At 47.2% G+C, this 21,913-nt stretch overlaps 36 non-coding genes across 36 annotated transcripts; 16 read left to right on the top strand and 20 right to left on the bottom strand.

Annotated features, from left to right (window-relative positions):
- Window positions 1-724: 724 nt before the first annotated feature.
- Window positions 725-797, bottom strand: TRNAK-CUU (transfer RNA lysine (anticodon CUU)). The gene has a single exon. It is a non-coding gene; the product is annotated as a tRNA-Lys (tRNA).
- A 107-nt stretch (window positions 798-904) lies between these two features.
- Window positions 905-975, top strand: TRNAV-GAC (transfer RNA valine (anticodon GAC)). Its single transcript has one exon. It is a non-coding gene; the product is annotated as a tRNA-Val (tRNA).
- A 1,231-nt stretch (window positions 976-2,206) lies between these two features.
- On the bottom strand, window positions 2,207-2,279 carry TRNAK-CUU (transfer RNA lysine (anticodon CUU)). The gene has a single exon. It is a non-coding gene; the product is annotated as a tRNA-Lys (tRNA).
- A 107-nt stretch (window positions 2,280-2,386) lies between these two features.
- On the top strand, window positions 2,387-2,457 carry TRNAG-ACC (transfer RNA glycine (anticodon ACC)). The gene has a single exon. It is a non-coding gene; the product is annotated as a tRNA-Gly (tRNA).
- A 491-nt stretch (window positions 2,458-2,948) lies between these two features.
- Window positions 2,949-3,021, bottom strand: TRNAK-CUU (transfer RNA lysine (anticodon CUU)). The gene has a single exon. It is a non-coding gene; the product is annotated as a tRNA-Lys (tRNA).
- Window positions 3,022-3,870: 849 nt separating this feature from the next.
- TRNAG-GCC (transfer RNA glycine (anticodon GCC)) lies at window positions 3,871-3,941 on the top strand. Its single transcript has one exon. It is a non-coding gene; the product is annotated as a tRNA-Gly (tRNA).
- Window positions 3,942-4,060: 119 nt separating this feature from the next.
- Window positions 4,061-4,133, bottom strand: TRNAK-CUU (transfer RNA lysine (anticodon CUU)). The gene has a single exon. It is a non-coding gene; the product is annotated as a tRNA-Lys (tRNA).
- Window positions 4,134-4,432: 299 nt separating this feature from the next.
- Window positions 4,433-4,505, bottom strand: TRNAK-CUU (transfer RNA lysine (anticodon CUU)). The gene has a single exon. It is a non-coding gene; the product is annotated as a tRNA-Lys (tRNA).
- A 107-nt stretch (window positions 4,506-4,612) lies between these two features.
- Window positions 4,613-4,683, top strand: TRNAG-GCC (transfer RNA glycine (anticodon GCC)). The gene has a single exon. It is a non-coding gene; the product is annotated as a tRNA-Gly (tRNA).
- Window positions 4,684-5,543: 860 nt separating this feature from the next.
- On the bottom strand, window positions 5,544-5,616 carry TRNAK-CUU (transfer RNA lysine (anticodon CUU)). The gene has a single exon. It is a non-coding gene; the product is annotated as a tRNA-Lys (tRNA).
- Window positions 5,617-6,376: 760 nt separating this feature from the next.
- TRNAG-GCC (transfer RNA glycine (anticodon GCC)) lies at window positions 6,377-6,447 on the top strand. Its single transcript has one exon. It is a non-coding gene; the product is annotated as a tRNA-Gly (tRNA).
- Window positions 6,448-7,303: 856 nt separating this feature from the next.
- TRNAK-CUU (transfer RNA lysine (anticodon CUU)) lies at window positions 7,304-7,376 on the bottom strand. The gene has a single exon. It is a non-coding gene; the product is annotated as a tRNA-Lys (tRNA).
- A 1,320-nt stretch (window positions 7,377-8,696) lies between these two features.
- On the bottom strand, window positions 8,697-8,769 carry TRNAK-CUU (transfer RNA lysine (anticodon CUU)). The gene has a single exon. It is a non-coding gene; the product is annotated as a tRNA-Lys (tRNA).
- A 107-nt stretch (window positions 8,770-8,876) lies between these two features.
- On the top strand, window positions 8,877-8,947 carry TRNAG-GCC (transfer RNA glycine (anticodon GCC)). Its single transcript has one exon. It is a non-coding gene; the product is annotated as a tRNA-Gly (tRNA).
- A 119-nt stretch (window positions 8,948-9,066) lies between these two features.
- Window positions 9,067-9,139, bottom strand: TRNAK-CUU (transfer RNA lysine (anticodon CUU)). Its single transcript has one exon. It is a non-coding gene; the product is annotated as a tRNA-Lys (tRNA).
- A 1,320-nt stretch (window positions 9,140-10,459) lies between these two features.
- On the bottom strand, window positions 10,460-10,532 carry TRNAK-CUU (transfer RNA lysine (anticodon CUU)). Its single transcript has one exon. It is a non-coding gene; the product is annotated as a tRNA-Lys (tRNA).
- Window positions 10,533-10,639: 107 nt separating this feature from the next.
- Window positions 10,640-10,710, top strand: TRNAG-GCC (transfer RNA glycine (anticodon GCC)). Its single transcript has one exon. It is a non-coding gene; the product is annotated as a tRNA-Gly (tRNA).
- A 119-nt stretch (window positions 10,711-10,829) lies between these two features.
- Window positions 10,830-10,902, bottom strand: TRNAK-CUU (transfer RNA lysine (anticodon CUU)). Its single transcript has one exon. It is a non-coding gene; the product is annotated as a tRNA-Lys (tRNA).
- Window positions 10,903-11,379: 477 nt separating this feature from the next.
- TRNAG-GCC (transfer RNA glycine (anticodon GCC)) lies at window positions 11,380-11,450 on the top strand. Its single transcript has one exon. It is a non-coding gene; the product is annotated as a tRNA-Gly (tRNA).
- Window positions 11,451-12,309: 859 nt separating this feature from the next.
- On the bottom strand, window positions 12,310-12,382 carry TRNAK-CUU (transfer RNA lysine (anticodon CUU)). Its single transcript has one exon. It is a non-coding gene; the product is annotated as a tRNA-Lys (tRNA).
- A 107-nt stretch (window positions 12,383-12,489) lies between these two features.
- TRNAG-GCC (transfer RNA glycine (anticodon GCC)) lies at window positions 12,490-12,560 on the top strand. The gene has a single exon. It is a non-coding gene; the product is annotated as a tRNA-Gly (tRNA).
- An 861-nt stretch (window positions 12,561-13,421) lies between these two features.
- Window positions 13,422-13,494, bottom strand: TRNAK-CUU (transfer RNA lysine (anticodon CUU)). Its single transcript has one exon. It is a non-coding gene; the product is annotated as a tRNA-Lys (tRNA).
- A 107-nt stretch (window positions 13,495-13,601) lies between these two features.
- Window positions 13,602-13,672, top strand: TRNAG-GCC (transfer RNA glycine (anticodon GCC)). Its single transcript has one exon. It is a non-coding gene; the product is annotated as a tRNA-Gly (tRNA).
- A 485-nt stretch (window positions 13,673-14,157) lies between these two features.
- TRNAK-CUU (transfer RNA lysine (anticodon CUU)) lies at window positions 14,158-14,230 on the bottom strand. The gene has a single exon. It is a non-coding gene; the product is annotated as a tRNA-Lys (tRNA).
- Window positions 14,231-15,550: 1,320 nt separating this feature from the next.
- On the bottom strand, window positions 15,551-15,623 carry TRNAK-CUU (transfer RNA lysine (anticodon CUU)). Its single transcript has one exon. It is a non-coding gene; the product is annotated as a tRNA-Lys (tRNA).
- A 107-nt stretch (window positions 15,624-15,730) lies between these two features.
- On the top strand, window positions 15,731-15,801 carry TRNAG-GCC (transfer RNA glycine (anticodon GCC)). The gene has a single exon. It is a non-coding gene; the product is annotated as a tRNA-Gly (tRNA).
- Window positions 15,802-15,920: 119 nt separating this feature from the next.
- TRNAK-CUU (transfer RNA lysine (anticodon CUU)) lies at window positions 15,921-15,993 on the bottom strand. Its single transcript has one exon. It is a non-coding gene; the product is annotated as a tRNA-Lys (tRNA).
- A 1,320-nt stretch (window positions 15,994-17,313) lies between these two features.
- On the bottom strand, window positions 17,314-17,386 carry TRNAK-CUU (transfer RNA lysine (anticodon CUU)). Its single transcript has one exon. It is a non-coding gene; the product is annotated as a tRNA-Lys (tRNA).
- Window positions 17,387-17,493: 107 nt separating this feature from the next.
- TRNAG-GCC (transfer RNA glycine (anticodon GCC)) lies at window positions 17,494-17,564 on the top strand. The gene has a single exon. It is a non-coding gene; the product is annotated as a tRNA-Gly (tRNA).
- A 119-nt stretch (window positions 17,565-17,683) lies between these two features.
- On the bottom strand, window positions 17,684-17,756 carry TRNAK-CUU (transfer RNA lysine (anticodon CUU)). The gene has a single exon. It is a non-coding gene; the product is annotated as a tRNA-Lys (tRNA).
- A 477-nt stretch (window positions 17,757-18,233) lies between these two features.
- TRNAG-GCC (transfer RNA glycine (anticodon GCC)) lies at window positions 18,234-18,304 on the top strand. Its single transcript has one exon. It is a non-coding gene; the product is annotated as a tRNA-Gly (tRNA).
- An 859-nt stretch (window positions 18,305-19,163) lies between these two features.
- TRNAK-CUU (transfer RNA lysine (anticodon CUU)) lies at window positions 19,164-19,236 on the bottom strand. Its single transcript has one exon. It is a non-coding gene; the product is annotated as a tRNA-Lys (tRNA).
- A 107-nt stretch (window positions 19,237-19,343) lies between these two features.
- TRNAG-GCC (transfer RNA glycine (anticodon GCC)) lies at window positions 19,344-19,414 on the top strand. The gene has a single exon. It is a non-coding gene; the product is annotated as a tRNA-Gly (tRNA).
- Window positions 19,415-20,275: 861 nt separating this feature from the next.
- TRNAK-CUU (transfer RNA lysine (anticodon CUU)) lies at window positions 20,276-20,348 on the bottom strand. The gene has a single exon. It is a non-coding gene; the product is annotated as a tRNA-Lys (tRNA).
- A 107-nt stretch (window positions 20,349-20,455) lies between these two features.
- On the top strand, window positions 20,456-20,526 carry TRNAG-GCC (transfer RNA glycine (anticodon GCC)). Its single transcript has one exon. It is a non-coding gene; the product is annotated as a tRNA-Gly (tRNA).
- A 1,040-nt stretch (window positions 20,527-21,566) lies between these two features.
- TRNAD-GUC (transfer RNA aspartic acid (anticodon GUC)) lies at window positions 21,567-21,637 on the top strand. Its single transcript has one exon. It is a non-coding gene; the product is annotated as a tRNA-Asp (tRNA).
- Window positions 21,638-21,913: the final 276 nt, after the last annotated feature.

Genomic DNA, 21,913 nt, shown 5'->3' with positions numbered 1-21,913 from the left:
TCGAACCCACGACCCTGAGATTAAGAGTCTCATGCTTTATTGACTGAGTTAGCAATGCTTGGTAACCGAGGCGTTGTGGTGATGGCAAGACAAGGCATCCTGACTCTCCTGCTTTGTTTTGTACACTAAAGTACATGAGTAAGTCTAAAATTAAGCATCTGTGGATCATTGGTGGTTCAGTGGTAGAAATCTAGCCGGCCACGTGGGAGGCCGGGTTCAATTCCCGGTCAATACATTCCTGAGTTTTTGCTGATAGGGCAGTGCATTTTGTGAAAGTGAGGACAGCCATTTGCGCTGTGGTGATGCAAGTATACACTGTTCCACATACAATGGTACAGGAAGAGAAAAAAACAACTGCCCAACATGAGCTCAAATACATGACCCTAAGATTAATAGTCTTATGCTCTAGCGACTGTGCTAGTCGGGCTTGGTTACGTAGGCTTGGAGGTGATGGCAAGGCAAGGCATCCTGACACTCCTGCTTTGTTTTATACACTAAAGTACATGAGTAAGTGTAAAATTAGGCATCTGTGGAGCATTGGTGGTTCAGTGGTAGAATTCTCGCCTGCCACGCGTGAGGCCCGGAATCGATTCCCGGCCAATGCAGTCTTGAGTTTTTGCTGATATGGCAGTGTATTTTGTGAAAGTGAGGACAGCCATTTGCGCTGTGGTGGTGCAAGTATACAGTGTTCCACATACAATGGTACAGGAAAGGAAAAAACATCCGCCCAACGTGGGGCTCTAACCCACGACCCTGAGATTAAGAGTCTCATGCTCTACCGACTGAGCTAGCCAGGCTTGGTTGAGAATGTATGGAGGTGATGGCAAGGCAAGGCATCCTGACACTCCTGCTTTGTTTCATACACTAAAGTACATGAGTAAGTGTAAAATTAAGTATCTGTGGAGCATTGGTGGTTCAGTTGTAGAATTCTCGCCTGACACGCGGGAGGCCAGGGTTCGATTCCCGGCCAATGCAATCCTGAGTTTTTGCTGATATGGCAGTGCATTTTGTGAAAGTGAGGACAGCCATTTGCGCTGTGGTGGTGCAAGTATACACTGTTCCACATACAATGGTACAGGAAGAGAAAAAAACAACTGCCCAACATGGAGCTCAAATACATGACCCTAAGATTAATAGTCTTATGCTCTAGCGACTGTGCTAGTCGGGCTTGGTTACGTAGGCTTGGAGGTGATGGCAAGGCAAGGCATCCTGACACTCCTGCTTTGTTTTATACACTAAAGTACATGAGTAAGTGTAAAATTAGGCATCTGTGGAGCATTGGTGGTTCAGTGGTAGAATTCTCGCCTACCACGCGTGAAGCCCGGAATCGATTCCCAGCCAATGCAGTCCTGAGTTTTTGCTGATATGGCAGTGTATTTTGTGAAAGTGAGGACAGCCATTTGCGCTGTGGTGGTGCAAGAATACAGTGTTCCACATACAATGGTACAGGAAAAGAAAAAACATCCGCCCAACGTGGGGCTCGAACCCTCGACCCTGAGATCAAGAGTTTCATGCTCTACCGACTGAGCTAGCCGGGCTTAGTTGAGAATGCATGGAGGTGATGGCAAGGCAAGGCATCCTGACACTCCTGCTTTGTTTCATACACTAAAGTACACGAGTAAGTGTAAAATTAAGTATCTGTGGAGCATTGGTGGTTCAGTTGTAGAATTCTCGCCTGCCACGCGGGAGGCCCGGGTTTGATTCCTGGCAAATCCAGTCCTGAGCTTTTGCTGATATGGCAGTGCATTTTGTGAAAGTGAGGACAGCCATTTGCGCTGTGGTGATGCAAGTATACACTGTTCCACATACAATGGTACAGGAAGAGAAAAAAACAACTGCCCAACATGGAGCTCAAATACATGACCCTAAGATTAATAGTCTTACGCTCTAGCGACTGTGCTAGTCGGGCTTGGTTACGTAGGCTTGGAGGTGATGGCAAGGCAAGGCATCCTGACACTCCTGCTTTGTTTTATACACTAAAGTACATGAGTAAGTGTAAAATTAGGCATCTGTGGAGCATTGGTGGTTCAGTGGTAGAATTCTCGCCTGCCACGCGTGAGGCCCGGAATCGATTCCCGGCCAATGCAGTCCTGAGTTTTTGCTGATATGGCAGTGTATTTTGTGAAAGTGAGGACAGCCATTTGCGCTGTGGTGGTGCAAGTATACAGTGTTCCACATACAATGGTACAGGAAAAGAAAAAACATCCACCCAACGTGGGGCTCAAACCCACGACCCTGAGATTAAGAATCTCATGCTCTACCGATTGAGCTAGCCGGGCTTGGGTGAGAATGCATGGAGGTAATGGCAAGTCAAGGCATCCTGACACTCTTGCTTTGTTTCATTCACTAAAGTACACGAGTAAGTGTAAAATTAAGAATCTGTGGAGCATTGGTGGTTCAGTGGTAGAATTCTCGCCTACCACGCGGGAGTCCTGGGTTCAATTCCCGGCCAATGCAGTTCTGAGTTTTTGCTGATATGGCAGTGCATTTTGTGAAAGTGAGGACAGCCATTTGCGCTGTGGTGGTGCAAGTTGACAGTGTTCCACATACAATGGTACAGGAAAAGAAAAAAAACATCCGCCCAATGTGGGGCTCGAACCCACGACCTTGAGATTAAGAGTCTCATGCTTTACTGACTGAGTTAGCAATGCTTGGTAACCAAGGCGTTGTGGTGATGGCAAGACAAGGCATCCTGACTCTCCTGCTTTGTTTTGTACACTAAAGTACACGAGTAAGTGTAAAATTAAGTATCTGTGGAGCATTGGTGGTTCAGTGGTAGAATTCTCGCCTGCCACGTGGGAGGCCTGGAATCGATTCCCGGCCAATGCAGTCCTGAGTTTTTGCTGATATGGCAGTGCATTTTGTGAAAGTGAGGACAGCCATTTGCGCTGTGGTGGTGCAAGTATACAGTGTTCCACATACAATGGTACAGGAAAAGAAAAAACATCCGCCCAACGTGGGGCTCGAACCCTCGACCCTGAGATCAAGAGTCTCATGCTCTACCGACTGAGCTAGCCGGGCTTGGTTGAGAATGCATGGAGGTGATGGCAAGGCAAGGCATCCTGACACTCCTGCTTTGTTTCATACACTAAAGTACACGAGTAAGTGTAAAATTAAGTATCTGTGGAGCATTGGTGGTTCAGTTATAGAATTCTCGCCTGCCACGCGGGAGGCCCGGGTTTGATTCCTGGCAAATGCAGTCCTGAGCTTTTGCTGATATGGCAGTGCATTTTGTGAAAGTGAGGACAGCCATTTGCGCTGTGGTGGTGCAAGTTGACAGTGTTCCACATACAATGGTACAGGAAAAGAAAAAAAATATCCGCCCAATGTGGGGCTCGAACCCACGACCCTGAGATTAAGAGTCTCATGCTTTACCGACTGAGTTAGCAATGCTTGGTAACCGAGGAGTTGTGGTGATGGCAAGTCAAGGCATCCTGACTCTCCTGCTTTGTTTTGTACACTAAAGTACATGAGTAAGTCTAAAATTAAGAATCTGTGGATCATTGGTGGTTCAGTGGTAGAAATCTAGCCGGCCACGTGGGAGGCCGGGTTCAATTCCCGGTCAATACATTCCTGAGTTTTTGCTGATAGGGCAGTACATTTTGTGAAAGTGAGGACAGCCATTTGCGCTGTGGTGATGCAAGTATACACTGTTCCACATACAATGGTACAGGAAGAGAAAAAAACAACTGCCCAACATGGAGCTCAAATACATGACCCTAAGATTAATAGTCTTATGCTCTAGCGACTGTGCTAGTCGGGCTTGGTTACGTAGGCTTGGAGGTGATGGCAAGGCAAGGCATCCTGACACTCCTGCTTTGTTTTATACACTAAAGTACATGAGTAAGTGTAAAATTAGGCATCTGTGGAGCATTGGTGGTTCAGTGGTAGAATTCTCGCCTGCCACGCGCGAGGCCCGGAATCGATTCCCGGCCAATGCAGTCTTGAATTTTTGCTGATATGGCAGTGTATTTTGTGAAAGTGAGGACAGCCATTAGCGCTGTTGTGGTGCAAGTATACAGTGTTCCACATACAATGGTACAGGAAAAGAAAAAACATCCGCCCAACGTGGGGCTCGAACCCACGACCCTGAGATTAAGAGTCTCATGCTCTACCGACTGAGCTAGCCGGGCTTGGTTGAGAATGCATGGAGGTGATGGCAAGGCAAGGCATCCTGACACTCCTGCTTTGTTTCATACACTAAAGTACACGAGTAAGTGTAAAATTAAGTATCTGTGGAGCATTGGTGGTTCAGTTGTAGAATTCTCGCCTGCCACGCGGGAGGCCCGGGTTTGATTCCTGGCCAATGCAGTCCTGAGCTTTTGCTGATATGGCAGTGCATTTTGTGAAAGTGAGGACAGCCATTTGCGCTGTGGTGGTGCAAGTTGACAGTGTTCCACATACAATGGTACAGGAAAAGAAAAAAAACATCCGCCCAATGTGGGGCTCGAACCCACGACCCTGAGATTAAGAGTCTCATGCTCTACCGACTGAGCTAGCCAGGCTTGGTTGAGATTGTATGGAGGTGATGGCAAGGCAAGGCATCCTGACACTCCTGCTTTGTTTCATACACTAAAGTACACGAGTAAGTGTAAAATTAAGTATCTGTGGAGCATTGGTGGTTCAGTGGTAGAATTCTCGCCTGCCACGCGGGAGGCCTGGGTTCGATTCCCGGCCAATGCAGTGCTGAGTTTTTGCTGATATGGCAGTGCATTTTGTGAAAGTGAGGACAGCCATTTGCGCTGTGGTGGTGCAAGTTGACAGTGTTCCACATACAATGGTACATGAAAAGAAAAAAAACATCTGCCCAATGTGGGGCTCGAAACCCACGACCCTGAGATTAAGAGTCTCATGCTTTACCGACTGAGTTAGCAATGCTTGGTAACCGAGCAGTTGTGGTGATGGCAAGGCAAGGCATCCTGACTCTCCTGCTTTGTTTTGTACCCTAAAGTACATGAGTAAGTCTAAAATTAAGCATCTGTGGATCATTGGTGGTTCAGTGGTAGAAATCTAGCCGGCCACGTGGGAGGCCGGGTTCAATTCCCGGTCAATACATTCCTGAGTTTTTGCTGATAGGGCAGTGCATTTTGTGAAAGTGAGGACAGCCATTTGCGCTGTGGTGATGCAAGTATACACTGTTCCACATACAATGGTACAGGAAGAGAAAAAAACAACTGCCCAACATGGAGCTCAAATACATGACCCTAAGATTAATAGTCTTATGCTGTAGCGACTGTGCTAGTCGGGCTTGGTTACGTAGGCTTGGAGGTGATGGCAAGGCAAGGCATCCTGACACTCCCTTTGTTTTATACACTAAAGTACATGAGTAAGTGTAAAATTAGGCATCTGTGGAGCTTTGGTGGTTCAGTGGTAGAATTCTCGCCTGCCACGCGTGAGGCCCGGAATCGATTCCCGGCCAATGAAGTCCTGAGTTTTTGCTGATATGGCAGTGTATTTTGTGAAAGTGAGGACAGCAATTTGCGCTGTGGTGGTGCAAGTATACAGTGTTCCACATACAATGGTACAGGAAAAGAAAAAACATCCGCCCAATGTGGGGCTCGAACCCACGACCCTGAGATTAAGAGTCTCATGCTCTACCGACTGAGCTAGCCAGGCTTGGCTGAGAACGCATGGAGGTGATGGCAAGGCAAGGCATCCTGACACTCCTGCTTTGTTTCATACACTAAAGTACACGAGTAAGTGTAAAATTAAGTATCTGTGGAGCATTGGTGGTTCAGTTGTAGAATTCTCGCCTGCCACGCGTGAGGCCCGGAATCGATTCCCGGCCAATGCAGTCCTGAGCTTTTGCTGATATGGCAGTGCATTTTGTGAAAGTGAGGACAGCCATTTGCGCTGTGGTGGTGCAAGTTGACAGTGTTCCACATACAATGGTACAGGAAAAGAAAAAAAACATCCGCCCAATGTGGAGCTCGAACCCACGACCCTGAGATTAAGAGTCTCATGCTTTACCGACTGAGTTAGCAATGCTTGGTAACCGAGGAGTTGTGGTGATGGCAAGGCAAGGCATCCTGACTCTCCTGCTTTGTTTTGTACACTAAAGTACATAAGTAAGTCTAAAATTAAGCATCTGTGGATCTGCAGTGCATTTTGTGAAAGTGAGGACAGCCATTTGCGCTGTGGTGATGCAAGTATACACTGTTCCACATACAATGGTACAGGAAGAGAAAAAAACAAATGCCCAACATGGAGCTCAAATACATGACTCTTAGATTAATAGTCTTATGCTCTAGCGACTGTGCTAGTTGGGCTTGGTTACGTAGGCTTGGAGGTGATGGCAAGGCAAGGCATCCTGACACTCCTGCTTTGTTTTATACACTAAAGTACATGAGTAAGTGTAAAATTAAATATCTGTGGAGCATTGGTGGTTCAGTGGTAGAATTCTCGCCTGCCACGCTGGAGGCCCGGGTTCGATTCCCGGCCAATGCAGTCCTGAGTTTTTGCTGATATGGCAGTGTATATTGTGAAAGTGAGGACAGCCATTTGCGCTGTGGTGGTGCAAGTATACAGTGTTCCACATACAATGGTACAGGAAAAGAAAAAAAACATCTGCCCAATGTGGGGCTCGAACCCACGACCCTGAGATTAAGAGTCTCATGCTTTACCTACTGAGTTAGCAATGCTTGGTAACCGAGGAGTTGTGGTGATGGCAAGGCAAGGCATCCTGACTCTCCTGCTTTGTTTTGTACACTAAAGTACATGAGTAAGTCTAAAATTAAGCATCTGTGGATCATTGGTGGTTCAGTGGTAGAAATCTAGCCGGCCACGTGGGAGGCCGTGTTCAATTCCCGGTCAATACATTCCTGAGTTTTTGCTGATAGGGCAGTGCATTTTGTGAAAGTGAGGACAGCCATTTGCGCTGTGGTGATGCAAGTATACACTGTTCCACATACAATGGTACAGGAAGAGAAAAAAACAACTGACCAACATGGAGCTCAAATACATGACCCTAAGATTAATAGTCTTATGCTCTAGCGACTGTGCTAGTCGGGCTTGATTACGTAGGCTTGGAGGTGATGGCAAGGCATCCTGACACTCCTGCTTTGTTTTATACACTAAAGTACATCAGTAAGTGTAAAATAAGGCATCTGTGGAGCATTGGTGGTTCAGTGGTAGAATTCTCGCCTGCCACGCGTGAGGCCCGGAATCGATTCCCGGCAAATGCAGTCCTGAGTTTTTGCTGATATGGCAGTGTATTTTGTGAAAGTGAGGACAGCCATTTGCGCTGTGGTGGTGCAAGTATACAGTGTTCCACATACAATGGTACAGGAAAAGAAAAAACATCCGTCCAACGTGGGGCTCGAACCCACAACCCTGAGATTAAGAGTCTTATGCTCTACCGACTGAGCTAGCCAGGCTTGGTTGAGAATGTATGGAGGTGATGGCAAGGCAAGGCATCCTGACACTCCTGCTTTGTTTCATATACTAAAGTACACGAGTAAGTGTAAAATTAATTATCTGTGGAGAATTGGTGGTTCAGTGGTAGAATTCTCACCTGCCATGCGGGAGGCCAGGGTTTGATTCCCGGCCCATGCAGTCCTGAGTTTTTGCTGATATGGCAGTGTATTTTGTGAAAGTGAGGACAGCCATTTGCGCTGTGGTGGTGCAAGTATACAGTGTTCCACATACAATGGTACAGGAAAAGAAAAAACATCCACCCAACGTGGGGCTCGAACCCTCAACCCTGGGATTAAGAGTCTCATACTCTACCGACTGAGCTAGCCGGGCTTGGTTGAGAATGCATGGAGGTGATGGCCAGGCAAGGCATCCTGACACTCCTGCTTTGTTTCATACACTAAAGTACACGAGTAAGTGTAAAATTAAGTATCTGTGGAGCATTGGTGGTTCAGTTGTAGAATTCTTGCCTGCCACGCGGGAGGCCTGGGTTTGATTCCCGGCCAATGCAGTCCTGAGCTTTTGCTGATATGGCAGTGCATTTTGTGAAAGTGAGGACAGCCATTTGCGCTGTGGTGGTGCAAGTTGACAGTGTTCCACATACAATGGTACAGGAAAAGAAAAAAAACATCCGCCCAATGTGGGGCTCGAACCCACGACCCTGAGATTAAGAGTCTCATGCTTTACCGACTGAGTTAGCAATGCTTGGTAACCGAGGAGTTGTGGTGATGGCAAGGCAAGGCATCCTGACTCTTCTGCTTTGTTTTGTACACTAAAGTACATGAGTAAGTCTAAAATTAAGCATCTGTGGATCAGCAGTGCATTTTGTGAAAGTGAGGACAGCCATTTGCGCTGTGGTGATGCAAGTATACACTGTTCCACATACAATGGTACAGGAAGAGAAAAAAACAACTGCCCAACATGGAGCTCAAATACATGACCCTACGATTAATAGTCTTATGCTCTAGCGACTGTGCTAGTTGGGCTTGGTTACGTAGGCTTGGAGGTGATGGCAAGGCAAGGCATCCTGACACTCCTGCTTTGTTTTATACACTTAAGTACATGAGTAAGTGTAAAATTAGGCATCTGTGGAGCATTGGTGGTTCAGTGGTAGAATTCTCGCCTGCCACGCATGAGGCCCGGTATCGATTCCCGGCCAATGCAGTCCTGAGTTTTTGCTGATATGGCAGTGTACTTTGTGAAAGTGAGGACAGCCATTTGCGCTGTGGTCGTGCAAGTATACAGTGTTCCACATACAATGGTACATGAAAAGAAAAAACATCCGCCCAACGTGGGGCTCGAACCCACGACCCTGAGATTAAGAGTCTCATGCTTTTCCGACTGAGCTAGCTAGGCTTGGTTGAGAATATATGGAGGTGATGGCAAGGCAAGGCATCCTGACACTCCTGCTTTGTTTCATACACTAAAGTACACGAGTAAGTGTACAATTAAGTATCTGTGGAGCATTGGTGGTTCAGTGGTAGATTTCTCGCCTGCCTCGCGGGAGGCCCGGGTTCGATTCCCGGCCAATGCAGTCCTGAGTTTTTGCTGATATGGCAGTGTATTTTGTGAAAGTGAGGACAGCCATTTGCGCTGTGGTGGTGCAAGTATACAGTGTTCCACATACAATGGTACAGGAAAAGAAAAAACATCCGTCCAACGTGGGGCTCGAACCCACAACCCTGAGATTAAGAGTCTTATGCTCTACCGACTGAGCTAGCCAGGCTTGGTTGAGAATGTATGGAGGTGATGGCAAGGCAAGGCATCCTGACACTCCTGCTTTGTTTCATATACTAAAGTACACGAGTAAGTGTAAAATTAATTATCTGTGGAGAATTGGTGGTTCAGTGGTAGAATTCTCACCTGCCATGCGGGAGGCCAGGGTTTGATTCCCGGCCCATGCAGTCCTGAGTTTTTGCTGATATGGCAGTGTATTTTGTGAAAGTGAGGACAGCCATTTGCGCTGTGGTGGTGCAAGTATACAGTGTTCCACATACAATGGTACAGGAAAAGAAAAAACATCCACCCAACGTGGGGCTCGAACCCTCAACCGTGGGATTAAGAGTCTCATACTCTACCGACTGAGCTAGCCGGGCTTGGTTGAGAATGCATGGAGGTGATGGCCAGGCAAGGCATCCTGACACTCCTGCTTTGTTTCATACACTAAAGTACACGAGTAAGTGTAAAATTAAGTATCTGTGGAGCATTGGTGGTTCAGTTGTAGAATTCTTGCCTGCCACGCGGGAGGCCTGGGTTTGATTCCCGGCCAATGCAGTCCTGAGCTTTTGCTGATATGGCAGTGCATTTTGTGAAAGTGAGGACAGCCACTTGCGCTGTGGTGGTGCAAGTTGACAGTGTTCCACATACAATGGTACAGGAAAAGAAAAAAAACATCCGCCCAATGTGGGGCTCGAACCCACGACCCTGAGATTAAGAGTCTCATGCTTTACCGACTGAGTTAGCAATGCTTGGTAACCGAGGAGTTGTGGTGATGGCAAGGCAAGGCATCCTGACTCTTCTGCTTTGTTTTGTACACTAAAGTACATGAGTAAGTCTAAAATTAAGCATCTGTGGATCAGCAGTGCATTTTGTGAAAGTGAGGACAGCCATTTGCGCTGTGGTGATGCAAGTATACACTGTTCCACATACAATGGTACAGGAAGAGAAAAAAACAACTGCCCAACATGGAGCTCAAATACATGACCCTAAGATTAATAGTCTTATGCTCTAGCGACTGTGCTAGTTGGGCTTGGTTACGTAGGCTTGGAGGTGATGGCAAGGCAAGGCATCCTGACACTCCTGCTTTGTTTTATACACTTAAGTACATGAGTAAGTGTAAAATTAGGCATCTGTGGAGCATTGGTGGTTCAGTGGTAGAATTCTCGCCTGCCACGCATGAGGCCCGGTATCGATTCCCGGCCAATGCAGTCCTGAGTTTTTGCTGATATGGCAGTGTACTTTGTGAAAGTGAGGACAGCCATTTGCGCTGTGGTCGTGCAAGTATACAGTGTTCCACATACAATGGTACATGAAAAGAAAAAACATCCGCCCAACGTGGGGCTCGAACCCACGACCCTGAGATTAAGAGTCTCATGCTTTTCCGACTGAGCTAGCTAGGCTTGGTTGAGAATATATGGAGGTGATGGCAAGGCAAGGCATCCTGACACTCCTGCTTTGTTTCATACACTAAAGTACACGAGTAAGTGTACAATTAAGTATCTGTGGAGCATTGGTGGTTCAGTGGTAGATTTCTCGCCTGCCTCGCGGGAGGCCCGGGTTCGATTCCCGGCCAATGCAGTCCTGAGTTTTTGCTGATATGGCAGTGTATTTTGTGAAAGTGAGGACAGCCATTTGCGCTGTGGTGGTGCAAGTATACAGTGTTCCACATACAATGGTACAGGAAAAGAAAAAACATCCGCCCAACGTGGGGCTCTAACCAACGACCCTGAGATTAAGAGTCTCATGCTCTACCGACTGAGCTAGCCGGGCTTGGTTGAGAATGTATGGAGGTGATGGCAAGGCAAGGCATCCTGACACTCCTGCTTTGTTTCATACACTAAAGTACACGAGTAAGTGTAACATCAAGTATCTGTGGAGCATTGGTGGTTCAGTGGTAGAATTCTCTCCTGCTACGCGGGAGGCCAGGTTTCGATTCCCGGCTAATGCAGTCCTGAGTTTTTGCTGATATGGCAGTGTATTTTGTGAAAGTGAGGACAGCCATTTGCGCTGTGGTGGTGCAAGTATACAGTGTTCCACATACAATGGTACAGGAAAAGAAAACACATCCACCCAACATGGGGCTCTAACCCACGACACTGAGATTAAGAGTCTCATGCTCTACCGACTGAGATAGCCAGGCTTGGTTGAGAATGTATGGAGGTGATGGCAAGGCAAGGCATCCTGACACTCCTGCTTTGTTTCATACACTAAAGTACACGAGTAAGTGTAAAATTAAGGATCTGTGGGGCATTGGTGGTTCAGTGGTAGAATTCTCGCCTGCCACGCGGGAGGCCTGGGTTCGATTCACGGCCAATGCAGTCCTGAGTTTTTGCTGATATGGCAGTGCATTTTGTGAAAGTGAGGACAGCCATTTGCGCTGTGGTGGTGCAAGTATATAGTGTTCCACATACAATGGTACAGGAAAAGAAAAAACATCCGCCCAACGTGGGGCTCTAATCCACGACCCTGAGATTAAGAGTCTCATGCTCTACCGACTGAACTAGCCAGGCTTGGTTGAGAATGTATGGAGGTGATGGCAAGGCAAGGCATCCTGACACTCCTGCTTTGTTTCATACACTAAAGTACACGAGTAAGTCTAAAATTAAGCATCTGTGGATCATTGGTGGTTCAGTGGTAGAAATCTAGCTGGCCACGTGGGAGGCCGGGTTCAAATCCCGGTCAATACATTCCTAATTTTTTGCTGATAGGGCAGTGCATTTTGTGAAAGTGAGGACAGCCATTTGCGCTGTGGTGATGCAAGTATACACTGTTCCACATACAATGGTACAGGAAGAGAAAAAAACAACTGCCCAACATGGAGCTCAAATACATGACCCTAAGATTAATAGTCTTATGCTCTAGCGACTGTGCTAGTCGGGCTTGGTTACGTAGGCTTGGAGGTGATGGCAAGGCAAGGCATCCTGACACTCCTGCTTTGTTTTATACACTAAAGTACATAAGTAAGTGTAAAATTAGGCATCTGTGGAGCATTGGTGGTTCAGTGGTAGAATTCTCGCCTGCCACGCGTGAGGCCCGGAATCGATTCCCGGCCAATGCAGTCCTGAGTTTTTGCTGATATGGCAGTGTATTTTGTGAAAGTGAGGACAGCCATTTGCGCTGTGGTGGTGCAAGTATACAGTGTTCCACATACAATGGTACAGGAAAAGAAAAAACACACGCCCAACGTGGGGCTCGAACCCACAACCCTGAGATTAAGAGTCTCATGCTCTACCGACTGAGCTAGCCAGGCTTGGTTGAGAATGTACGGAGGTGATGGCAAGGCAAGGCATCCTGACACTCCTGCTTTGTTTCATACACTAAAGTACACGAGTAAGTGTAAAATTAAGTATCTGTGGAGCATTGGTGGTTCAGTGGTAGAATTCTCGCCTGCCACGCGGGAGGCCCGGGTTAGATTCCCGGCCAATGCAGTCCTGAGTTTTTGCTGATATGGCAGTGCATTTTGTGAAAGTGAGGACAGCCATTTGCGCTGTGGTGGTGCAAGTTGACAGTGTTCCACATACAATGGTACAGGAAAAGAAAAAAAACATCCGCCCAATGTGGGGCTCGAACCCACGACCCTGAGATTAAGAGTCTCATGCTTTACCGAATGTGTTAGCAATGCTTGGTAACCGAGGAGATGTGGTGATGGAAAGGGAAGGCATCCTGACTCTCCTGCTTTGTTTTGTACACTAAAGTACATGAGTAAGTCTAAAATTAAGCATCTGTGGATCATTGGTGGTTCAGTGGTAGAAATCTAGCCGGCCACGTGGGAGGCCGGGTTCAATTCCCGGTCAATACATTCCTGAGTTTTTGCTGATAGGGCAGTGCATTTTGTGAAAGTGAGGACAGCCATTTGCGCTGTGGTGATGCAAGTATACACTGTTCCACATACAATGGTACAGGAAGAGAAAAAAACAACTGCCCAACATGGAGCTCAAATACATGACCCTAAGATTAATAGTCTTATGCTCTAGCGACTGTGCTAGTCGGGCTTGGTTACGTAGGCTTGGAGGTGATGGCAAGGCAAGGCATCCTGACACTCCTGCTTTGTTTTATACACTAAAGTACATAAGTAAGTGTAAAATTAGGCATCTGTGGAGCATTGGTGGTTCAGTGGTAGAATTCTCGCCTGCCACGCGTGAGGCCCGGAATCGATTCCCGGCCAATGCAGTCCTGAGTTTTTGCTGATATGGCAGTGTATTTTGTGAAAGTGAGGACAGCCATTTGCGCTGTGGTGGTGCAAGTATACAGTGTTCCACATACAATGGTACAGGAAAAGAAAAAACACACGCCCAACGTGGGGCTCGAACCCACAACCCTGAGATTAAGAGTCTCATGCTCTACCGACTGAGCTAGCCAGGCTTGGTTGAGAATGTACGGAGGTGATGGCAAGGCAAGGCATCCTGACACTCCTGCTTTGTTTCATACACTAAAGTACACGAGTAAGTGTAAAATTAAGTATCTGTGGAGCATTGGTGGTTCAGTGGTAGAATTCTCGCCTGCCACGCGGGAGGCCCGGGTTAGATTCCCGGCCAATGCAGTCCTGAGTTTTTGCTGATAGGGCAGTGCATTTTGTGAAAGTGAGGACAGCCATTTGCGCTGTGGTGATGCAAGTATACACTGTTCCACATACAATGGTACAGGAAGAGAAAAAAACAACTGACCAACATGGAGCTCAAATACATGACCCTAAGATTAATAGTCTTATGCTCTAGCGACTGTGCTAGTCGGGCTTGATTACGTAGGCTTGGAGGTGATGGCAAGGCATCCTGACACTCCTGCTTTGTTTTATACACTAAAGTACATCAGTAAGTGTAAAATAAGGCATCTGTGGAGCATTGGTGGTTCAGTGGTAGAATTCTCGCCTGCCACGCGTGAGGCCCGGAATCGATTCCCGGCAAATGCAGTCCTGAGTTTTTGCTGATATGGCAGTGTATTTTGTGAAAGTGAGGACAGCCATTTGCGCTGTGGTGGTGCAAGTATACAGTGTTCCACATACAATGGTACAGGAAAAGAAAAAACATCCGTCCAACGTGGGGCTCGAACCCACAACCCTGAGATTAAGAGTCTTATGCTCTACCGACTGAGCTAGCCAGGCTTGGTTGAGAATGTATGGAGGTGATGGCAAGGCAAGGCATCCTGACACTCCTGCTTTGTTTCATATACTAAAGTACACGAGTAAGTGTAAAATTAATTATCTGTGGAGAATTGGTGGTTCAGTGGTAGAATTCTCACCTGCCATGCGGGAGGCCAGGGTTTGATTCCCGGCCCATGCAGTCCTGAGTTTTTGCTGATATGGCAGTGTATTTTGTGAAAGTGAGGACAGCCATTTGCGCTGTGGTGGTGCAAGTATACAGTGTTCCACATACAATGGTACAGGAAAAGAAAAAACATCCACCCAACGTGGGGCTCGAACCCTCAACCCTGGGATTAAGAGTCTCATACTCTACCGACTGAGCTAGCCGGGCTTGGTTGAGAATGCATGGAGGTGATGGCCAGGCAAGGCATCCTGACACTCCTGCTTTGTTTCATACACTAAAGTACACGAGTAAGTGTAAAATTAAGTATCTGTGGAGCATTGGTGGTTCAGTTGTAGAATTCTTGCCTGCCACGCGGGAGGCCTGGGTTTGATTCCCGGCCAATGCAGTCCTGAGCTTTTGCTGATATGGCAGTGCATTTTGTGAAAGTGAGGACAGCCATTTGCGCTGTGGTGGTGCAAGTTGACAGTGTTCCACATACAATGGTACAGGAAAAGAAAAAAAACATCCGCCCAATGTGGGGCTCGAACCCACGACCCTGAGATTAAGAGTCTCATGCTTTACCGACTGAGTTAGCAATGCTTGGTAACCGAGGAGTTGTGGTGATGGCAAGGCAAGGCATCCTGACTCTTCTGCTTTGTTTTGTACACTAAAGTACATGAGTAAGTCTAAAATTAAGCATCTGTGGATCAGCAGTGCATTTTGTGAAAGTGAGGACAGCCATTTGCGCTGTGGTGATGCAAGTATACACTGTTCCACATACAATGGTACAGGAAGAGAAAAAAACAACTGCCCAACATGGAGCTCAAATACATGACCCTACGATTAATAGTCTTATGCTCTAGCGACTGTGCTAGTTGGGCTTGGTTACGTAGGCTTGGAGGTGATGGCAAGGCAAGGCATCCTGACACTCCTGCTTTGTTTTATACACTTAAGTACATGAGTAAGTGTAAAATTAGGCATCTGTGGAGCATTGGTGGTTCAGTGGTAGAATTCTCGCCTGCCACGCATGAGGCCCGGTATCGATTCCCGGCCAATGCAGTCCTGAGTTTTTGCTGATATGGCAGTGTACTTTGTGAAAGTGAGGACAGCCATTTGCGCTGTGGTCGTGCAAGTATACAGTGTTCCACATACAATGGTACATGAAAAGAAAAAACATCCGCCCAACGTGGGGCTCGAACCCACGACCCTGAGATTAAGAGTCTCATGCTTTTCCGACTGAGCTAGCTAGGCTTGGTTGAGAATATATGGAGGTGATGGCAAGGCAAGGCATCCTGACACTCCTGCTTTGTTTCATACACTAAAGTACACGAGTAAGTGTACAATTAAGTATCTGTGGAGCATTGGTGGTTCAGTGGTAGATTTCTCGCCTGCCTCGCGGGAGGCCCGGGTTCGATTCCCGGCCAATGCAGTCCTGAGTTTTTGCTGATATGGCAGTGTATTTTGTGAAAGTGAGGACAGCCATTTGCGCTGTGGTGGTGCAAGTATACAGTGTTCCACATACAATGGTACAGGAAAAGAAAAAACATCCGTCCAACGTGGGGCTCGAACCCACAACCCTGAGATTAAGAGTCTTATGCTCTACCGACTGAGCTAGCCAGGCTTGGTTGAGAATGTATGGAGGTGATGGCAAGGCAAGGCATCCTGACACTCCTGCTTTGTTTCATATACTAAAGTACACGAGTAAGTGTAAAATTAATTATCTGTGGAGAATTGGTGGTTCAGTGGTAGAATTCTCACCTGCCATGCGGGAGGCCAGGGTTTGATTCCCGGCCCATGCAGTCCTGAGTTTTTGCTGATATGGCAGTGTATTTTGTGAAAGTGAGGACAGCCATTTGCGCTGTGGTGGTGCAAGTATACAGTGTTCCACATACAATGGTACAGGAAAAGAAAAAACATCCACCCAACGTGGGGCTCGAACCCTCAACCGTGGGATTAAGAGTCTCATACTCTACCGACTGAGCTAGCCGGGCTTGGTTGAGAATGCATGGAGGTGATGGCCAGGCAAGGCATCCTGACACTCCTGCTTTGTTTCATACACTAAAGTACACGAGTAAGTGTAAAATTAAGTATCTGTGGAGCATTGGTGGTTCAGTTGTAGAATTCTTGCCTGCCACGCGGGAGGCCTGGGTTTGATTCCCGGCCAATGCAGTCCTGAGCTTTTGCTGATATGGCAGTGCATTTTGTGAAAGTGAGGACAGCCACTTGCGCTGTGGTGGTGCAAGTTGACAGTGTTCCACATACAATGGTACAGGAAAAGAAAAAAAACATCCGCCCAATGTGGGGCTCGAACCCACGACCCTGAGATTAAGAGTCTCATGCTTTACCGACTGAGTTAGCAATGCTTGGTAACCGAGGAGTTGTGGTGATGGCAAGGCAAGGCATCCTGACTCTTCTGCTTTGTTTTGTACACTAAAGTACATGAGTAAGTCTAAAATTAAGCATCTGTGGATCAGCAGTGCATTTTGTGAAAGTGAGGACAGCCATTTGCGCTGTGGTGATGCAAGTATACACTGTTCCACATACAATGGTACAGGAAGAGAAAAAAACAACTGCCCAACATGGAGCTCAAATACATGACCCTAAGATTAATAGTCTTATGCTCTAGCGACTGTGCTAGTTGGGCTTGGTTACGTAGGCTTGGAGGTGATGGCAAGGCAAGGCATCCTGACACTCCTGCTTTGTTTTATACACTTAAGTACATGAGTAAGTGTAAAATTAGGCATCTGTGGAGCATTGGTGGTTCAGTGGTAGAATTCTCGCCTGCCACGCATGAGGCCCGGTATCGATTCCCGGCCAATGCAGTCCTGAGTTTTTGCTGATATGGCAGTGTACTTTGTGAAAGTGAGGACAGCCATTTGCGCTGTGGTCGTGCAAGTATACAGTGTTCCACATACAATGGTACATGAAAAGAAAAAACATCCGCCCAACGTGGGGCTCGAACCCACGACCCTGAGATTAAGAGTCTCATGCTTTTCCGACTGAGCTAGCTAGGCTTGGTTGAGAATATATGGAGGTGATGGCAAGGCAAGGCATCCTGACACTCCTGCTTTGTTTCATACACTAAAGTACACGAGTAAGTGTACAATTAAGTATCTGTGGAGCATTGGTGGTTCAGTGGTAGATTTCTCGCCTGCCTCGCGGGAGGCCCGGGTTCGATTCCCGGCCAATGCAGTCCTGAGTTTTTGCTGATATGGCAGTGTATTTTGTGAAAGTGAGGACAGCCATTTGCGCTGTGGTGGTGCAAGTATACAGTGTTCCACATACAATGGTACAGGAAAAGAAAAAACATCCGCCCAACGTGGGGCTCTAACCAACGACCCTGAGATTAAGAGTCTCATGCTCTACCGACTGAGCTAGCCGGGCTTGGTTGAGAATGTATGGAGGTGATGGCAAGGCAAGGCATCCTGACACTCCTGCTTTGTTTCATACACTAAAGTACACGAGTAAGTGTAACATCAAGTATCTGTGGAGCATTGGTGGTTCAGTGGTAGAATTCTCTCCTGCTACGCGGGAGGCCAGGTTTCGATTCCCGGCTAATGCAGTCCTGAGTTTTTGCTGATATGGCAGTGTATTTTGTGAAAGTGAGGACAGCCATTTGCGCTGTGGTGGTGCAAGTATACAGTGTTCCACATACAATGGTACAGGAAAAGAAAACACATCCACCCAACATGGGGCTCTAACCCACGACACTGAGATTAAGAGTCTCATGCTCTACCGACTGAGATAGCCAGGCTTGGTTGAGAATGTATGGAGGTGATGGCAAGGCAAGGCATCCTGACACTCCTGCTTTGTTTCATACACTAAAGTACACGAGTAAGTGTAAAATTAAGGATCTGTGGGGCATTGGTGGTTCAGTGGTAGAATTCTCGCCTGCCACGCGGGAGGCCTGGGTTCGATTCACGGCCAATGCAGTCCTGAGTTTTTGCTGATATGGCAGTGCATTTTGTGAAAGTGAGGACAGCCATTTGCGCTGTGGTGGTGCAAGTATATAGTGTTCCACATACAATGGTACAGGAAAAGAAAAAACATCCGCCCAACGTGGGGCTCTAATCCACGACCCTGAGATTAAGAGTCTCATGCTCTACCGACTGAACTAGCCAGGCTTGGTTGAGAATGTATGGAGGTGATGGCAAGGCAAGGCATCCTGACACTCCTGCTTTGTTTCATACACTAAAGTACACGAGTAAGTCTAAAATTAAGCATCTGTGGATCATTGGTGGTTCAGTGGTAGAAATCTAGCTGGCCACGTGGGAGGCCGGGTTCAAATCCCGGTCAATACATTCCTAATTTTTTGCTGATAGGGCAGTGCATTTTGTGAAAGTGAGGACAGCCATTTGCGCTGTGGTGATGCAAGTATACACTGTTCCACATACAATGGTACAGGAAGAGAAAAAAACAACTGCCCAACATGGAGCTCAAATACATGACCCTAAGATTAATAGTCTTATGCTCTAGCGACTGTGCTAGTCGGGCTTGGTTACGTAGGCTTGGAGGTGATGGCAAGGCAAGGCATCCTGACACTCCTGCTTTGTTTTATACACTAAAGTACATAAGTAAGTGTAAAATTAGGCATCTGTGGAGCATTGGTGGTTCAGTGGTAGAATTCTCGCCTGCCACGCGTGAGGCCCGGAATCGATTCCCGGCCAATGCAGTCCTGAGTTTTTGCTGATATGGCAGTGTATTTTGTGAAAGTGAGGACAGCCATTTGCGCTGTGGTGGTGCAAGTATACAGTGTTCCACATACAATGGTACAGGAAAAGAAAAAACACACGCCCAACGTGGGGCTCGAACCCACAACCCTGAGATTAAGAGTCTCATGCTCTACCGACTGAGCTAGCCAGGCTTGGTTGAGAATGTACGGAGGTGATGGCAAGGCAAGGCATCCTGACACTCCTGCTTTGTTTCATACACTAAAGTACACGAGTAAGTGTAAAATTAAGTATCTGTGGAGCATTGGTGGTTCAGTGGTAGAATTCTCGCCTGCCACGCGGGAGGCCCGGGTTAGATTCCCGGCCAATGCAGTCCTGAGTTTTTGCTGATATGGCAGTGCATTTTGTGAAAGTGAGGACAGCCATTTGCGCTGTGGTGGTGCAAGTTGACAGTGTTCCACATACAATGGTACAGGAAAAGAAAAAAAACATCCGCCCAATGTGGGGCTCGAACCCACGACCCTGAGATTAAGAGTCTCATGCTTTACCGAATGTGTTAGCAATGCTTGGTAACCGAGGAGATGTGGTGATGGAAAGGGAAGGCATCCTGACTCTCCTGCTTTGTTTTGTACACTAAAGTACATGAGTAAGTCTAAAATTAAGCATCTGTGGATCATTGGTGGTTCAGTGGTAGAAATCTAGCCGGCCACGTGGGAGGCCGGGTTCAATTCCCGGTCAATACATTCCTGAGTTTTTGCTGATAGGGCAGTGCATTTTGTGAAAGTGAGGACAGCCATTTGCGCTGTGGTGATGCAAGTATACACTGTTCCACATACAATGGTACAGGAAGAGAAAAAAACAACTGCCCAACATGGAGCTCAAATACATGACCCTAAGATTAATAGTCTTATGCTCTAGCGACTGTGCTAGTCGGGCTTGGTTACGTAGGCTTGGAGGTGATGGCAAGGCAAGGCATCCTGACACTCCTGCTTTGTTTTATACACTAAAGTACATAAGTAAGTGTAAAATTAGGCATCTGTGGAGCATTGGTGGTTCAGTGGTAGAATTCTCGCCTGCCACGCGTGAGGCCCGGAATCGATTCCCGGCCAATGCAGTCCTGAGTTTTTGCTGATATGGCAGTGTATTTTGTGAAAGTGAGGACAGCCATTTGCGCTGTGGTGGTGCAAGTATACAGTGTTCCACATACAATGGTACAGGAAAAGAAAAAACACACGCCCAACGTGGGGCTCGAACCCACAACCCTGAGATTAAGAGTCTCATGCTCTACCGACTGAGCTAGCCAGGCTTGGTTGAGAATGTACGGAGGTGATGGCAAGGCAAGGCATCCTGACACTCCTGCTTTGTTTCATACACTAAAGTACACGAGTAAGTGTAAAATTAAGTATCTGTGGAGCATTGGTGGTTCAGTGGTAGAATTCTCGCCTGCCACGCGGGAGGCCCGGGTTAGATTCCCGGCCAATGCAGTCCTGAGTTTTTGCTGATATGGCAGTGCATTTTGTGAAAGTGAGGACAGCCATTTGCGCTGTGGTGGTGCAAGTTGACAGTGTTCCACATACAATGGTACAGGAAAAGAAAAAAAACATCCGCCCAATGTGGGGCTCGAACCCACGACCCTGAGATTAAGAGTCTCATGCTTTACCGAATGTGTTAGCAATGCTTGCTAACCGAGGAGATGTGGTGATGGAAAGGGAAGGCATCCTGACTCTCCTGCTTTGTTTTGTACACTAAAGTACATGAGTAAGTCTAAAATTAAGCATCTGTGGATCATTGGTGGTTCAGTGGTAGAAATCTAGCCGGCCACGTGGGAGGCCGGGTTCAATTCCCGGTCAATACATTCCTGAGTTTTTGCTGATAGGGCAGTGCATTTTGTGAAAGTGAGGACAGCCATTTGCGCTGTGGTGATGCAAGTATACACTGTTCCACATACAATGGTACAGGAAGAGAAAAAAACAACTGCCCAACATGGAGCTCAAATACATGACCCTAAGATTAATAGTCTTATGCTCTAGCGACTGTCCTAGTCGGGCTTGGTTACGTAGGCTTGGAGGTGATGGCAAGGCAAGGCATCCTGACAATCCTCCTTTTTTTATACACTAAAGTACATGAGTAAGTGTAAAATTAGGCATCTGTGGAGCATTGGTGGTTCAGTGGTAGAATTCTCGCCTGCCACGCGTGAGGCCCGGAATCGATTCCCGGCCAATGCAGTCCTGAGTTTTTGCTGATATGGCAGTGTATTTTGTGAAAGTGAGGACAGCCATTTGCGCTGTGGTGGTGCAAGTATACAGTGTTCCACATACAATGGTACAGGAAAAGAAAAAACATCCGCCAAACGTGGGGCTCGAACCCACGACCCTGAGATTAAGAGTCTCATTTTCTACCGACTGAGCTAGCCAGGATTGGTTGAGAATGTATAGAGGTGATGGCAAGGCAAGGCATCCTGACACTCCTGCTTTGTTTCATACACTAAAGTACACGAGTAAGTGTAAAATTAAGTATCTGTGGAGCATTGGTAATTCAGTGGTAGAATTCCCGCCTGTCACGCGGGAGGCCCGGGTTCGATTCCCGGCCAATGCAGTCCTGAGTTTTTGCTGATATGGCAGTGCATTTTGTGAAAGTGAGGACAGCCATTTGCGCTGTGGTGGTGCAAGTTGACAGTGTTCCACATACAATGGTACAGGAAAAGAAAAAAAACATCCGCCCAATGTGGGGCTCGAACCCACGACCCTGAGATTAAGAGTCTCATGCTTTACCGACTGAGTTAGCAATGCTTGGTAACCGAGGAGTTGTGGTGATGGAAAGGGAAGGCATCCTGACTCTCCTGCTTTGTTTTGTACACTAAAGTACATGAGT

Source organism: Pseudophryne corroboree, chromosome 3, assembly GCF_028390025.1.
Source record: "Pseudophryne corroboree isolate aPseCor3 chromosome 3, aPseCor3.hap2, whole genome shotgun sequence".
NCBI lineage: Eukaryota > Metazoa > Chordata > Amphibia > Anura > Myobatrachidae > Pseudophryne > Pseudophryne corroboree.
This window is presented reverse-complemented; position numbering and strand designations above follow the sequence as displayed.